Genomic DNA, 13591 nt, shown 5'->3' with positions numbered 1-13591 from the left:
CAGGAAGCAGGGCCCTGTCCCAGCTCTGGGGACTCTTAAGAGGTCCTGAGTGGCTGGAGCCGGAATCTGGGAGGAGCAAGGGGAGCCGGCCAGCCAGGCGGGGTCTGGGTTGCTGCCACAGGTGGGTGTGCATGATGCCAGTAGGGCCCTGGTCTACAGTCCGGGACCCCACTCTGAGCACACAGTCCTGGGGTTCTGGGAGGGAGCCCTGGCCACGAAGACACCCCACAGGCATCCCCCTGCCAGGCTCAGAGGCTGCAGACAGTGCAGGTCTGCCCTGACATGGTCCTGTGCTGGCACCCAGGGCTTGCCCACTGATGACAGGCTCCACACCGTGTGCCGTGCAGTGGGGAATCCCTTACTGCCCAGGCTGGGATGTGAGGGGTCCTTAGGTGGGGTAGCATGGATGGACTGGGCTGTGGAGCTCGGCCTGGGGCTCTATGTCTGCAGGCTCCCCTGCCCCAGAGCAGACAGGGAACTGTCCCCCTCCTCGCATCTGCTCTGCCAAGAACAGGGACCGCCAGGGTGGTCTCAGGTGGGAACAGGGACATGATCTCCCTCCAGGCTGGACAGCACCTGGCATGGCTGCTGTGAGGGGCACCTGGGTTCCGGCGGATAACAGGAGGGCCCAGCAAGGAGCACCCTGGAACAGGTCCAGCCACCCAGCCCTCAGGACTCCCTATCCTGACCCCCGAATGCCCACAAGTCTCCCACACCTGTCAATTCTGATCAGCTGGCAGGACATAATGGAGCCAAAGTGACCACCCCTGGGACCTCCCAGTGCCTCAGTTTTCCTGCCTGTGAAGTGGGTCTGAGGAACTGTGCTCCTCTGGGTGGCTGCGGGGCCTAAATGGGGTGGTGCGTACCCACAGTGCACACACATGCGCACACGGGCTCATGCGTCAGGTGCAGAGCTCATACACACACAGGTGCTCCAAGAGCCATCTCACACTAACCTCCCTGGCAGCTCTGCATGGCGACACCAGGGTCCCATGGATGGGGGTACAAAGCTCCCCAGCCCACCTGAGCCGCTGATGTGGGGATGCACGGGGCTGGTCCTAGGTGGGAGGCTCCCCTGGGCAGCGCTCGTGTGATGGGCAGACACTCTCCCCCTCTGCTCCAGCACACAGATGCCACCCTGCCCTGGGCTCCCCGCTGTGGTCACTCCAGGCTCCTGCTCAGTGTTGAGGCCCCTCACCAATCCCCTGCCTTCTGGGAGGCCTGGGTCTCCACCCACTTGTGCAGTTATGGAGCGCCGATGGTGTACAGGCCCATGCCTCCAAGCTCAGGGAACAGCCCAGGTCACACAGGAGCCTGACTGGGCAAGCGGCAGGGCCCCAGCGCCCCGCAAGTGGCTGCTGGCTGTCAGGCCTTGGGGGAGGGGCAGGCAGAGACCCCTACCACCCGGATGCGCCTCCACAGCCTCCAGCTGGAGGGGGATGACTTCACCCCGGCAGAATCCAGAATCCAGCAGCACACGGTATTTACACAAATACTCCCGCGGTCCTGGAAGCGGAGCGGGGAAAGGCAGAAGGGCGGGCAGTCTTGTGGGGCTGCTCGGGGGGCCCCCCAGCCCCCCAGGCTCCAGGCAGCTGGCCCAGACCGCTGTCTGTCTCTGGGGCTGCTTTTCAGGCTGCAGACGCAGCCAATTAGGCCTCCCCGCCGTGTGCAAGCCCAGCTGCAGAGGCGCCCCAATAGGCAGAGTGCCAGGAGCCCATTCCCTGCTCCCCGGCCTTCCATGGCCAGCCCCCTGACCCCAGCAAGACTCCCCGTCCCTCTGGGCTACCCCCCAGAGCAAGATACACCCACCCCACCCAGAACAGAGATGGTCACACTCAGAGGTACTGCTCCATCAGAAGCAGGAAATCTGGGATGGCTGCCTGCAGGAGGCAGCTGCATTTTGCAGGCAGAGAGATTCAGAACAGTACTGGCAGAATTCAGAGCCCTGGGAGGGGATGTGGGCCACAGGAGCAGAGGGGACATGTCCACTGGGGCCCGAGCATCAGGGCAGGGATGAAGTTTCAGCCGACCGTGGGAGAAGGCTGGGTGGGCAGGAACTGTGAAGCCCAGTGAGGTTGGTGGTGTGGAAGGGGTGCTCAGGAGAGAGGCCCAATGGGGGCTGCCCCTGGGCCGAGCTGGCTGAGCCCTAGCTCCAGCACCCACAAGGAATGAAAGGAGTCAGGTGGGAGGAAGTTCCCACGGACGCCTCACCTCCAGCTTGGTCTTGGGGCCTGTCCCATCTGTCTGAGGCTCCTCTGCTCCCTCGTTGTCCGACATGTGGTGTGCATGCAGAATGGTCAGCTGACACCCCACGCCGTGGGGGCCGGGCGCCAGTCTGGGCCTCCTCTGTCTGAAGCCTGACCCCTGCACAAGGGTACAGGTCTCGTGTCTGCCCTAGGACCTCGGGCCTCAGTCTCCCCACCCAGGCATTGAGGAGATTGAGTGGGACCCTCCTGCAAGTAGATGGACAGAGGGGTCTGTCCACTCTGGAGCCAACAGGACAGTCCCGAGACAGGGGTCTGGGCCCAACACAAAGGGTGGCCAACATCGCAGTCCCCACCACACCTACCCTGAGGGTCCAGGAGTCCCTGGGGCCCCCAAGAGCCAGGATAGCTGTGGCCACAGGATGCAGATGAGATGGAAGGGAGCACGAAGAGGAGCAAGGGGGCCCGGCTGGTGCTTGCTGCCAAGCTGGGTCCTGTGGGGAGAGGCTGTGGGCACAAGGGGCCATCTGGAGCCCAGCCAGACCTCTCCGCTGCCTGGGCCAAGACAGGGTGTGGGCACACAGAGTGGCCCATGGCTGCCCCAGGTGAACCAGGAGGGGCCTACCACACCCCACAGCTGTAGGAGGCCGAGGCTGGGGGCCAGGAGACCAGAGACACATTGTAGGCTGAGGGCACACCTCCCACTCTGTCCATCTTCCACCTCCTCAAAGCCTCACAGTCTTCAGGCTCTCCATGAGAGAGGTGCAAATTCACAAAAATCTACCCTCAGAGAAATCTGCAGGCTGCACTTAGGTTAGCTGGGGGGAGGTGGGGGGCGCTCTGGTCTGAGGTCATGGCCCTGCCCCGGGGTCTAGTCTTGGGATCACGGCCTTGCCCAGGGTTTGGTCTGAGGGTCACAGACCCTTGGCTGGGGGTTCTGGTCTGAGGTCATGGCCCTGCCCTAGGGTCTGGTGTGGGGATCACAGCCTTGCCAGGGTTTGGTCGGAGAGTCACAGACCCTTCCTTGGCTGGGGGTTCTGGTCTGAGGTCATGGCCCTGCCCTAGGGTCTGGTGTGGGGATCACAGCCTTGCCAGGGTTTGGTCGGAGAGTCACAGACCCTTGGCTGGGGGTTCTGGTCTGAGGTCATGGCCCTGCCCTAGGGTCTGGTGTGGGGATCACAGCCTTGCCGGGGTTTGGTCGGAGGGTCACAGACCCTTGGCTGGGGGTTCTGGTCTGGGGTCATGGCCCTGCCCCAGGTTCTGGTCTGGGGATCACGGCCTTGCCAGGGTTTGGTCTGAGGGTCACAGATCTTTGGCTGGGAGTTCTGGTCTGAAGATCATGACTCTGCTCTGGGTCTCATCTGGGGGTCATGGCCCCACCCTGGGTTTCTGGTCTGGGGACCACGGCCCTGCCTTGGGGCCTGGTCTGGGGGTCATGGCTCTGCCCTGGGTCTGGTCTGGGGGTCATGACCCTGTCCTGGCCTCTGGTCGAAGGTCATGGCCCTGCTCTGGGATCTGGCCCCAAGTTCTGGCTGTGATCAGAGGGACTGGCTGGTAGAGATACTTCTCTGAGCCAGAAACCAAGCCCTTTCCAGGCTGTGACCTTGGTGTGGCCGCCGGGCGGCTCCCACCCTCAGGGCCTGGAGAGAAGCAGGACTCAGCCAGCACACCAACAGGCAGGCTCTGCATTCCCAGCACCCACTAGAGCATGTCCCCAATCCAGGCCAAGCCCCAGCTGTTCAAGAACCTTCTGCCCGAGGCTGGGAATGGCCCTCCTGAGGCCGTGGACCACAGCGGCTGCAAGGCTGAGCCCACAGCAGGAGATGGGGGGCTGCAGGGACAGTCCTGGCCAGTGCCCCCACACACACACACACACACAGAGCCAGCCTGGGAAACATCATTGCCAATAGATGTAGGCTCTCCCCACCATGCCTCATGTCCAGAGCAGGCTGGGCCCTCAGGACCCCGTGGCGAGGCACCCGTCCTGAGGGCCCAGGGGACCCCACCTCCAGAAGGGCTGGCTTCCTCGGGGCCTGCCTGTCCCATCCAAGTCTACAGCACACAGGAACATGCATTGAGCACCACTCTGTACCCCAGCAAATCAGCCACCTCTCCACCCCTGCAGAGCAGGGACCCGGGAATCCAGCCCAGCCCCAGCCGTGGAGACATTCTCCAGCATGACGAGTCACATACTTGGCAGAAATCAGACGTGGGCGGCAGCAGGGGGAGCACCGCACGGGCCCAGACACCCCGTAATAAAACCTTTACAGCCCCCATGCTATCCTCAAGTTCATATGTTCGTCATATGTGGCCCTGCTGAGCTATTCAGTGAGGAACCTGCCCCCCCCCCCCGCCCCCGCAACACACACACCCAGGACAACACAAACATCCCCGGCTGTCACCACTGACAGTGACAGTGCCACCCAGGGCAGGATCTCGTCCCCTCCTGCCCACCTGCTGTGTGAGCTCTGGGGGGTTCTAGCCCTCTCCAAGTGGCCCCCAGACATGAGCTCCACCAGCTCTCGAGGGGTTGGGGGAGCCAGTGCTGTAGGCTGAGTGCCTCAGAGCCCAAGGGTCCAAATGCAGCATCACAGCCACACAGAAAAACAGTCCTGGTGACACTGAGGCCCCCACCCCTGCTCCCCAGGACTGCCCCTCTCTTGCAAAAAGGCTTCAGGACCCTGTGTGGGGTCCCTGAGTTCATGGGGCTGGGTCTCTCTGTCCCCCTCCCATGGTGGCCTGCACCATCCAGCCCTGGGTACCCCAAAGTGTATGGCCCTAAGTCCACCTTCCAGACTCTGCTCCAGCTGCCCAGAACACACAGGTTTCCAGAACCACAATGATCCACTGGCCTAACAGCACCTCCAGCCCCGTCCTGTGTCCCTGTGTCCTTGTGTCCCCTTGTCCCATATGCTGGGTTCTTCCCAGCCCTGTGTCTGTATGCTGCCATGTACTGTGTCCCTGTGTCCTGTTTCCCCATGTCCCATGTCCAGTGTCCCTGTGTCCCCATGTCCCTATGTCCCATGTCCCATTCCCAGCCCTGTATCCCTGTGACTTGTATACCCAAGTCTTGTGTCCTGTGTCCCATGTCCTGTGTCCTGGTTCCTCCCAGCCCCACGTCCCTCTGTCTTCATGTTCCATTCCCAGACCTGTGCCCCTGTGTCTCTATGCCCCTATATCCCCATGTCCTATGTCCCTGTGTCCTGTGCCTCCATGATCTGTGTCCCCATGTCCTGTGTCCCTGTATCTTGTGTTCCATGTCCCCATGTCCCATTCCCAGCCCTGTGTCCCATGTCTTGTGTCCCCATGTCCTATATCCCTATGTCCTGTGTCCCCATGTCCCTATGTCCCCATATCCTGTGTCCATGTCCTGTGTCACTGTTTTCTCATGTCCTGTGTCCCTGTGTCCTGTGTCCCCATGTCCTGTGTTCATGTTCTGTGTCCCCATGCCCCACATCTTGTGTCCCATGTCCTGTGTCCCTGTGTCCTATGTCCCTGTGTCCCCGTGTCCTGTGTCCCCATGTCCTGTGTCCCGTGTCCCTCTCCACGATCTCAGCTCCCTCAAACACACTCACATGCACACACTATCACACAGGCTTGCACACACTTACACACACATGCCCCCCCCACCAGCTTCCCCCTGTGTGCCCCAGATGTCCCAATGCCCAGTTTGCCCTTCCATCCACCTCCCTACAGACAGCCCTTGACCCACCTAGACCAGCTCCCATGTCACCAGGCAGGCCCATCCCGTGGCCAAGCACCAATGCCTCAGGCTGGCTGGGAGAATACCTACTCCCCTTATTCCTAACATGGAGGGCAGAGGGTGGCCCCCATGGCATGGTTGTGGGTCCCCCTAGCCTCATGTCCAGGCTCAGAGGAGACCTTCCTGGTCACCTCGAGCCATCCAGCTCAGGGTGACAGGGACACTGTGAGCTGTCTTCTCAAAGGGGGGGGCCTCCAGCAGCACCCCCACTGACCATCCCCCTACCTGCCCCAGCTCTGGGGTGGGGGGCTGGGAGAAGCAAGCAGTGTGACTGTCCCCACTGCCTCGCCTGGCCCTGGGTGTGGTGTGCAAGGGATGCCTCGAGGGAGACTTGCCTCAGAGAAGCACCATACTAGTGGGTGGGAAAGTGCTCCCCAAGGCCCACCTGTGGCTCCAGTGCTAGAAAAAAATCCCCTCCCCAAACACTAGTCCCTGCCAGCCACCTCCACTTGGCCACACCCTGAAGCTGCCCCTGTTCAGACCCCACACCCACTGCCTGGAGCCCTTTTCTCCTTGCCCACCAGCCCCCACCCCCCGCCCCATCCCTTGCGGCTTCATGTGTGCCTGACGACCTCTCTGTGGACACCCTGCTGCCCTGCCCCTGTCAGGGCCTCTCTCCTGCTGTCTTGTCCCCAGCACTGTGCTGGTGGTGGGGGCGCCCTCTCCCCACGTTCCTCCTGCCTCCCAGGGCCCTTCTGTACTGATCACAGACTGCACGGTTCTCCTTGCCCGTTTGTGTGTATTTAAGTCACCTGAGCAGTGCTGCATTCACATATCATTCTGCACCTGGACAAGCCTGGGTTGCTGTCGTCCCCTCATCGGGGTCTCTCAGGGCATCAGAGTGCATAAGGCAGGCCCCCTGAGGACCTCTGCGGGAAGGGGGGGGATTCACAGAGCAGGGAGGGGGCTGCAGGCCACAGGCAAGTCTGCGCCCCCGTTGGGAAGGCCCAGTACTCAGGTGTGCATCCCGTCCACTCTCTGCACCCAGGCTACAAGCCCGGGTTCCTGTCCACAGGGCTGATTCTGGGCAGACGCTGCAGGCTGTCTGTCCACCCACTGTGACCGTGGTGGCCAGCAGAAACCCTTCCCTGATACAACTGGGTTGGCGGTCTGTTTCCTCCACATGGCTTCTGCTCTCATGGAGGGGTCATGGTGGTGCACAAATATATCTTCCTCCCTTATGTGGACAGTTTCCATTCTACGTGAGTGAATGGAGGACTCCTGAGGAAAAGGCCCTGGACTACACACCCTGTCCCCTCCTGCTCTCCCTCCCGGACATGCTATGTCCAGGCTGCTGACTTGCCTGGTCTCAGCCACCCACACCAACTTCACATTCAGAAAGACTTTTTAAGCAGATGAAATGTATTTAAAATCAGTCGGGATCTATATGTTCAATAGAGCAAAACATTACCCCATATTCCTTCACTCAGAAGCAAGCCTGTGATTGGGAAGGGAGTTGAGCCCAGGCATGTTCGAGGCATCACACATCTAGGGATTAACATGTAGGCAGAACTATCTATAGTCTAATTATAGAGCTGCTTTAAGTCAATAGAAGGGATTTATGGCAGGGAGGGAGGAAGGGAAAGAGGAAGGGGAAAAAGGGGAAAGGGACAGAGGAGGGGAGCGGGGAGGGGAGGAGGAGGGGGACATGGGAGGGAGGAGGAGAGGAGGAAAGGGAAGGGAGAGAAGGGAAGAGAGGGGGATGGGAGAAGGGGGAAGAGGGAAGGAGAGGGAAAGGAGGAAAGAGAGGGGGAAAGAAGGGAGGAGGGAGGGGGAGCAGAGAAGGGGAGGGGGAGGAGGGGGAGGAGGGAAGGGAGAGGAGGGGAGGAAAGGGGAGGGGGAGAAGGAAAGGGGAGGGGGAGAAGGGAAGGGGAGGGGGAGAAGGGAAGGGGAGGGGGAGAAGGGAAGAGAGGGAGAGGGGAGGAGGGGGAGGAGGGAGAGGGGAGGAGGGGGAGGAGGGAAGGGGAGGGGGAGGGGAGGGGGAGGAGGGGAAGGGAGGAGGAGGAGAGGAGGAGGGGGAGGGGAGGAAAGGGGAGGGGGAGGAGAGAAGGGGAGGAGGAAGAAGGGAGGGGAGGAGGGGGAGGGGGAAGGGAGGGGGTTGGAGGGGAGGGGAGGGTGAGGAGGGAAGAAAGGAAGGAGAAGGGAAGGAGGGGGGTGGGGGGAAGGGGAGGGGGAGAGGGGGAGGAGGAGGGCGAGGAGAAAGGGGAGGAGGTGGGGTGAAGCATAAGAGGGAGGGAAGTGGGAGGAGGAGGCTGGCAGGGAAGCCAAGGAAGGATTTACTTCCTGAACTTGGAACGGGGCTTCTAAGCAAACTTAGGTAAAAGCAAGCCTGAGACGTGGGGGGGGCGGTGGGGGTGGATCAGCCAGCAGGGGTGTCAGGAGGAATCCCGGCTCCAGGAGTGGTCTCACCGGCTCTGGATCTGACTCTGCACACCACACCTCCAGGGTTCAGCCTCAGTCTGTATGTAAATGGGCTCCAAGCTCAGGCCAGGCGGCCAGGCCAGCTGCCCCGTATGTCTCCACTCCAATCTTGTATTTGGATTCACCTTTCCAGGGGCTGGATCTATTCACCAGGAGGCATGTGTGGTTTTGCAGGAGGACCCACCCATGCTGAATATCATCAGTCCTGGGGTCCTCCACTTTGCCTTGGTCCTGGTACCTCCCCCCTCCCCATGCCTGGGGGCCCCCTGCCCCTGCCCCCAAATTGCTCTGTGCAGCACTTCAAATAATGTACCCCAAAAGGCATGCAATGGAAGTGAACTGGGAATCTGCCTGCCCCAAACGCCTCTGTTCTGGTGTGTTATGTAAGCCTGGCTAAGCGTGGACTCCCAGGTCAGATAGGACTGTCCTTGGAGCCTGGGACCCCCTCGCTGCTGACAGTGTGCAATGTCTGTCCAATCCTTGGGGCTCTACACGCCCACTGGTCAGGAATGATCTGGGTGACAGATAACAGAACTCAACCACCAGGAATTGAAACAGACACATGTTCATTTGCTTTAAATCACACGCACACGGCAGGAACGGAAGAGGCAGTGTGGGGGTAGTTCCAGAGCCCTACAGGGTGTCTGGGGACCCCAGCCTTTTCCACTTCGGCTCTGTCACCCCTCACGTGTGGCTTCTGCCCTCTTGCTCCCTGATGGCTGTTGCCACAAGTTGTTCATCAAAACTTCTTCCAGGCAGGAGCAGGTGGAGGGCAGAGGTGCCGAGCACGTGGCCTCCTCCTGGCAAGCTCTGGCTCTTTATCAGAGAAGGGTATTTATCGCCATACCCCTGGGGCCAGGTGACCACCAGGGCAGGGAGGTGGCCGCGCTGAAGCTGGCCCAAATCTCCCACCCTACATTTCTGGGCTGCAGCTTTCCAATTTTTGTCAAAAAGGAGTTCTTACTTCACTAGCCATGGTTTCATCTCTGATAGCTCACTGTTGTTTTTAATCAGTTCCTCTCCATAGATCCTATGCTTGCTTTGTGTAATTTCTTTACACACCTTTCTAATGACACTAGTGAGTTTATTTAAAACTCCCTCTGGAGCACTGTATTCTTTCTACTTCTTCCAGTGTCGCCTTTCAGCACACCTTCTGAGACGGATTCTGCGGGCACAGTCACTGCCGTCTAAACCCCCTGAGATCCAGAAAGCAGGGAACCCTGTTCAGACTGATCACAGGACAGTGGAACAAGCTTGGAGGGATCCTCCCAGACAGATTTGGAGAAGCCAGTGGAAGCACTCAAGGAATAGCAGCGGCACTGCCTTGTATTACTGCAGATTTACAAAGAACCCACACGGCCTTGCCAGTAGTGAAAAGGACACAAGAAGTTGGGTAGGGAATGGTCTTCACAGGACATGGCAGGTAATAAATGCGGCGGGTTACAGAATCAGGAGATCTACCTCACGCATCCATGGGTGCTGGGACCACGGGCTGAGGGGTGGCTCACCAGTCACCAGGAGATGACGTGCCTACATAGCACAGAGTAAAGGCAGTTAGTGCCTGCACCTGGGGCCAACAGGTGCATCCTTGACCTTGTCCCAGGTCAGAAAATGAAACCCAAAAATAGCCCCTTGGCAATGTTGAATTGTCACGTGGGTGAGCGCCTGTGCTATGGGAAGACCTGCTAGGTCCTGTGCAGGTGACTCGTGGGATGTCCCTACCATAGTCTCAAGGGCAAAGATACATGCTTATGTTCTCAGAGAGAGAAGATAAAGCAAATATGACCAAGTTCCCACCTGGCAGAGCTGGTTGACCATGCAGGGCATGGGGGTGGGGTGCCCCTCTCCTCCTCCTCCTCCCCCTCCCTCCCCCTCTTCCCTGCCCCCTCCTTCTCCTTCCTCTGCCCAACCCTCCCTCTTCTCTTTCCCTCCTCCTCCTTCCCTCTCCTCTCCCCTCCCCTTCTTTCCCTCCCCTTCCTTCCCCCTTCTTTACACTCCCCTCCCCTCCCCTTCTTTCCCTCCCCCTCTTTCTCCTTCCTCTGCCCTCTCCTCCCCCCTCTCTTCCCCTCCCCTCTTCCCCTCCCCCTCCTTCTCCTTCCTCTGCCCAACCTCCCTCTTCTCTTTCCCTCCCCCTCCTTCCCCCTCCTCTACCCTCTCCTCCCCCTCCCCTCCCCCTCCTTCTCCCTCCTCTGCCCTCCCCTCCCCCTCTCTTCCCCTCCCCCCTCTTCCACTCCCCCCTTTCCCTCCGTCTCCTTCTCTGTACCCTGTCCACCCATTCCCCTTCTCCTCCTCCCCTTCTCTTCTCCCTCTCCCTCTCCTCTCCATCTTCTGCCCTCCCCCTCCCCTTCCTCCTCCCTCCTTTTCCCCTGCCCCCTCTTTTCCACTCCCCCCTCTTCCCCTCCCCCACCTTCTCCCTCCTCTGCCCTCCCCTCTTCCCTCTTTCCCTCCCCCTCCTTCTCCGTCCTCTGCTGTCCCCTCCCCTCTTTTGTTCCCCCTCCCTCTCCCTCCTCTACCTTCCCCTCCCCACACTCTTCCTTCTCCTCCCCCTCCTTTTCCCTCCTCTGCCTTCCCCTCCCCCTCTCTTTCCCTCCCCCTCCTTTTCCCCTCCCCACTCTCTTCCTTCCCCTCCTCTTTCTCCCTTCTCTGCCTTCCCCTCCCCCTCTTTCATTCCCCTCTTCCCCTCCCTCTCCCTCCCTCTTTCACTCCCCACTCTTCCTTCCCCTCTTCCCCTCCCTCTCCCTCCTCTACCCTCCCCTGCCCCTCTCTTTCCCTCCCCCTCCTCCCTCCTCTTCCCTTCCCTGACCCCTCTCTTTCATTCCCCCCCTCCCTCTCGCCCTCTCTTCCCCTCTCCTTCCTCTTCCCCTCCCCCCCCTTCCTTTCCCTCCCTCTCCTCCTATCCCCTCCTGCCTTCCTCCTCCCCCTCCCCTCTCTGCCCAGCTAATAACCACAGCAGGAGCCTCTGGGCTCTGCACACCACCCCCCCCCCAAGTTCCAGCCGTTTCCATGGACAAGGGCCCAACACAAACATGGGATGCTGCAGCTCCCCTGCCAGCCCAGGACCCCCCACAGCACAGAGTTGGTGGGCAGATGAGGTCATTGCCACGGGGGCCCTGCAGGCCTGTTGTGGGGGGTGTGGGGGGGAACTATTTGTTTGGTCTTGTTTCCATGGCAACTTGCTAGACCCCTCCTCCACTCTGTCCAAGGGGTAATGCTGGTCCAGGACACGAAGGTGACCCTGAGCCCACAGCTCCACCTCACACTTGGCCTCTGGGCCTGGTCCAATGCAGAATCCCAGGCTGTCATGAAGCAGCCATGACCATCAGCCTCACCAGCCTCACCTCCAAGGTATGCGTAGGGAAACCAAGGCCCAGGTGCCAGGCAGAGCCAAGATCGTGCAGAACCAGAACACCTGTGCCCAGGCTGATGTCTCCTTCTGCCTAGGAGCTCAGGCAGCAGAGGTCCCCAGGCACACTGTCCCATCCCTGCTCTGCCCAGTGTCTGTCCTGCCTGGGTGTCACCCCATGACCTGTGTGCTGTACAGTGGGCTGATGGGGTCCCATCCCAGGAGAGAAACCCCTGGGCAGTGAGTGGGGAGGGTCTCAGAGGGCAGGGCTGCTTCCAGATGAAGCACAGCAGCCAGGCAGGGGGAGGGGCAGGGGCAGCCCAGGTGGGGTGGAGGCAGCAGATGGAGGAGGCCAAGCCGCAGGACGTCCAGGGCACTAGCACACCAGCCCATCATGCTGGAGGCCGTCTCAGGAGGGTGGAGTTCGCTCAGGCCATGGACTCAGGGACCCCCCCCCCCAGAACAGGGCCCTGCTGGGGCTGTGTGGCCCCTGGGATGGGGCCAGGGTGACCACTGCCTGCTCACCACCTCCAAGCTTCCAGTCCCTCTGTGCGCTGGCCTCTCAGTCCTCCTGGTGCCTTCCTTCTCCCATTCCTCAGGGACTGCTCCCGGAGCACCTGCTTTGTGCAGCCTGGCCTGGCCCCACTGGCAGCAAGCATTGCCTCCCATGGTCCCAGTGGTCCCGGGGCCCCCTCCCCAGTTCCCACAGTGAGGTGACCTGGGGCCTTGCTGTGCCCTGTCCAGGTACTAACTTGCCTTTCCACCCTCCCTCTCCTCCCCTCTTCCTCCTCCCTCTCCTCCTCCTTCCTCTCTCCCCTTCCTCCTCTTCCTCCTCCTCCCCCTCCTGCTCCTCCCTCCTCCTCTGCCTCCTCCCTCCTTCCCCTCCTCCTGCTTCTTGTCTTCCTCACTCTTCCTTCTCCTCCAACCACTTTTCCACCTCATCCTGTCTCTGAAGTCAGCATGGAAAGCAGGCAGGATCCAGCTGGATACCTTTCCCGTCTGAGACATTACCTAACCGTGCCTTCTTACCTAATCCCCCAGCCATCTCCTGCCTCCTGCGCCTACCCCCGCCCCATAGGGCCAGGCTGGGCTGCCGCCCGACTTGCCTGTGGCCACCTGTGTGTCCTGAGCTGTCTCCCCACCTGTGAATGGCACCAGGGCCAGTGGGCTGGGAGTGGCTTTGAGCAGCCTCCCAGCCGGAGCCCTGAGTCCTGTGGGGCTCCTCTGCTTTGCCCTCCTCACCCCAGGTGGCCCTGCCAGCAAGCCACAGGGATGCCCTGAATTCTGGAAGTTCCCAGGCTTCCTGCCTGCCCCAGGAGGGCAGGAAGTACCTCACAGCCCCTGCGGTGTCTCTACCCACCTGGCTGCGGCAGTCACACTGGGCAGGCCCTCTACCTCAGGCTCTAGGCAGGATCAGCAGGAGCTCATCAGCTGGAGGAGGCTAGAGATGGGGCGGGAAAGTGGCCGCTCAGCAGGCAAGACGGGTGGCTAAAAAGGAGGAGAGTGACAGCCCAGCACTTCGTCTTCACGGTGCTCACACACACCCACACACACACAACCCAGATACACACATACACACGTGTGGACACACACATGTGAACAGACACACAGGCACACATACACACCCATGCACAGAGAGTTGCATGGACACAGCCCACCCCCCCCACACACACACGTACACATGCAGACACGGGCCAGATGCACAGAGCATATCCACCGTACACGGAGCCCAGGACAGAGGGGAGACCCAGGTGTCCAGAGAGGGCTCCTGGCAGGTGGCTGTGCACCCCAGGCCAGAGGAGGGTAAGTCCTGGTGCAAGGCAGTGCACAGTGGCCTGTGCAGCCCATCCTGCCCCACGA

The sequence above is a fragment of the Felis catus genome, chromosome A1, assembly GCF_018350175.1.
Source record: "Felis catus isolate Fca126 chromosome A1, F.catus_Fca126_mat1.0, whole genome shotgun sequence".
Lineage (NCBI taxonomy): Eukaryota > Metazoa > Chordata > Mammalia > Carnivora > Felidae > Felis > Felis catus.
Note: the sequence above shows the minus strand (reverse complement) of the source record.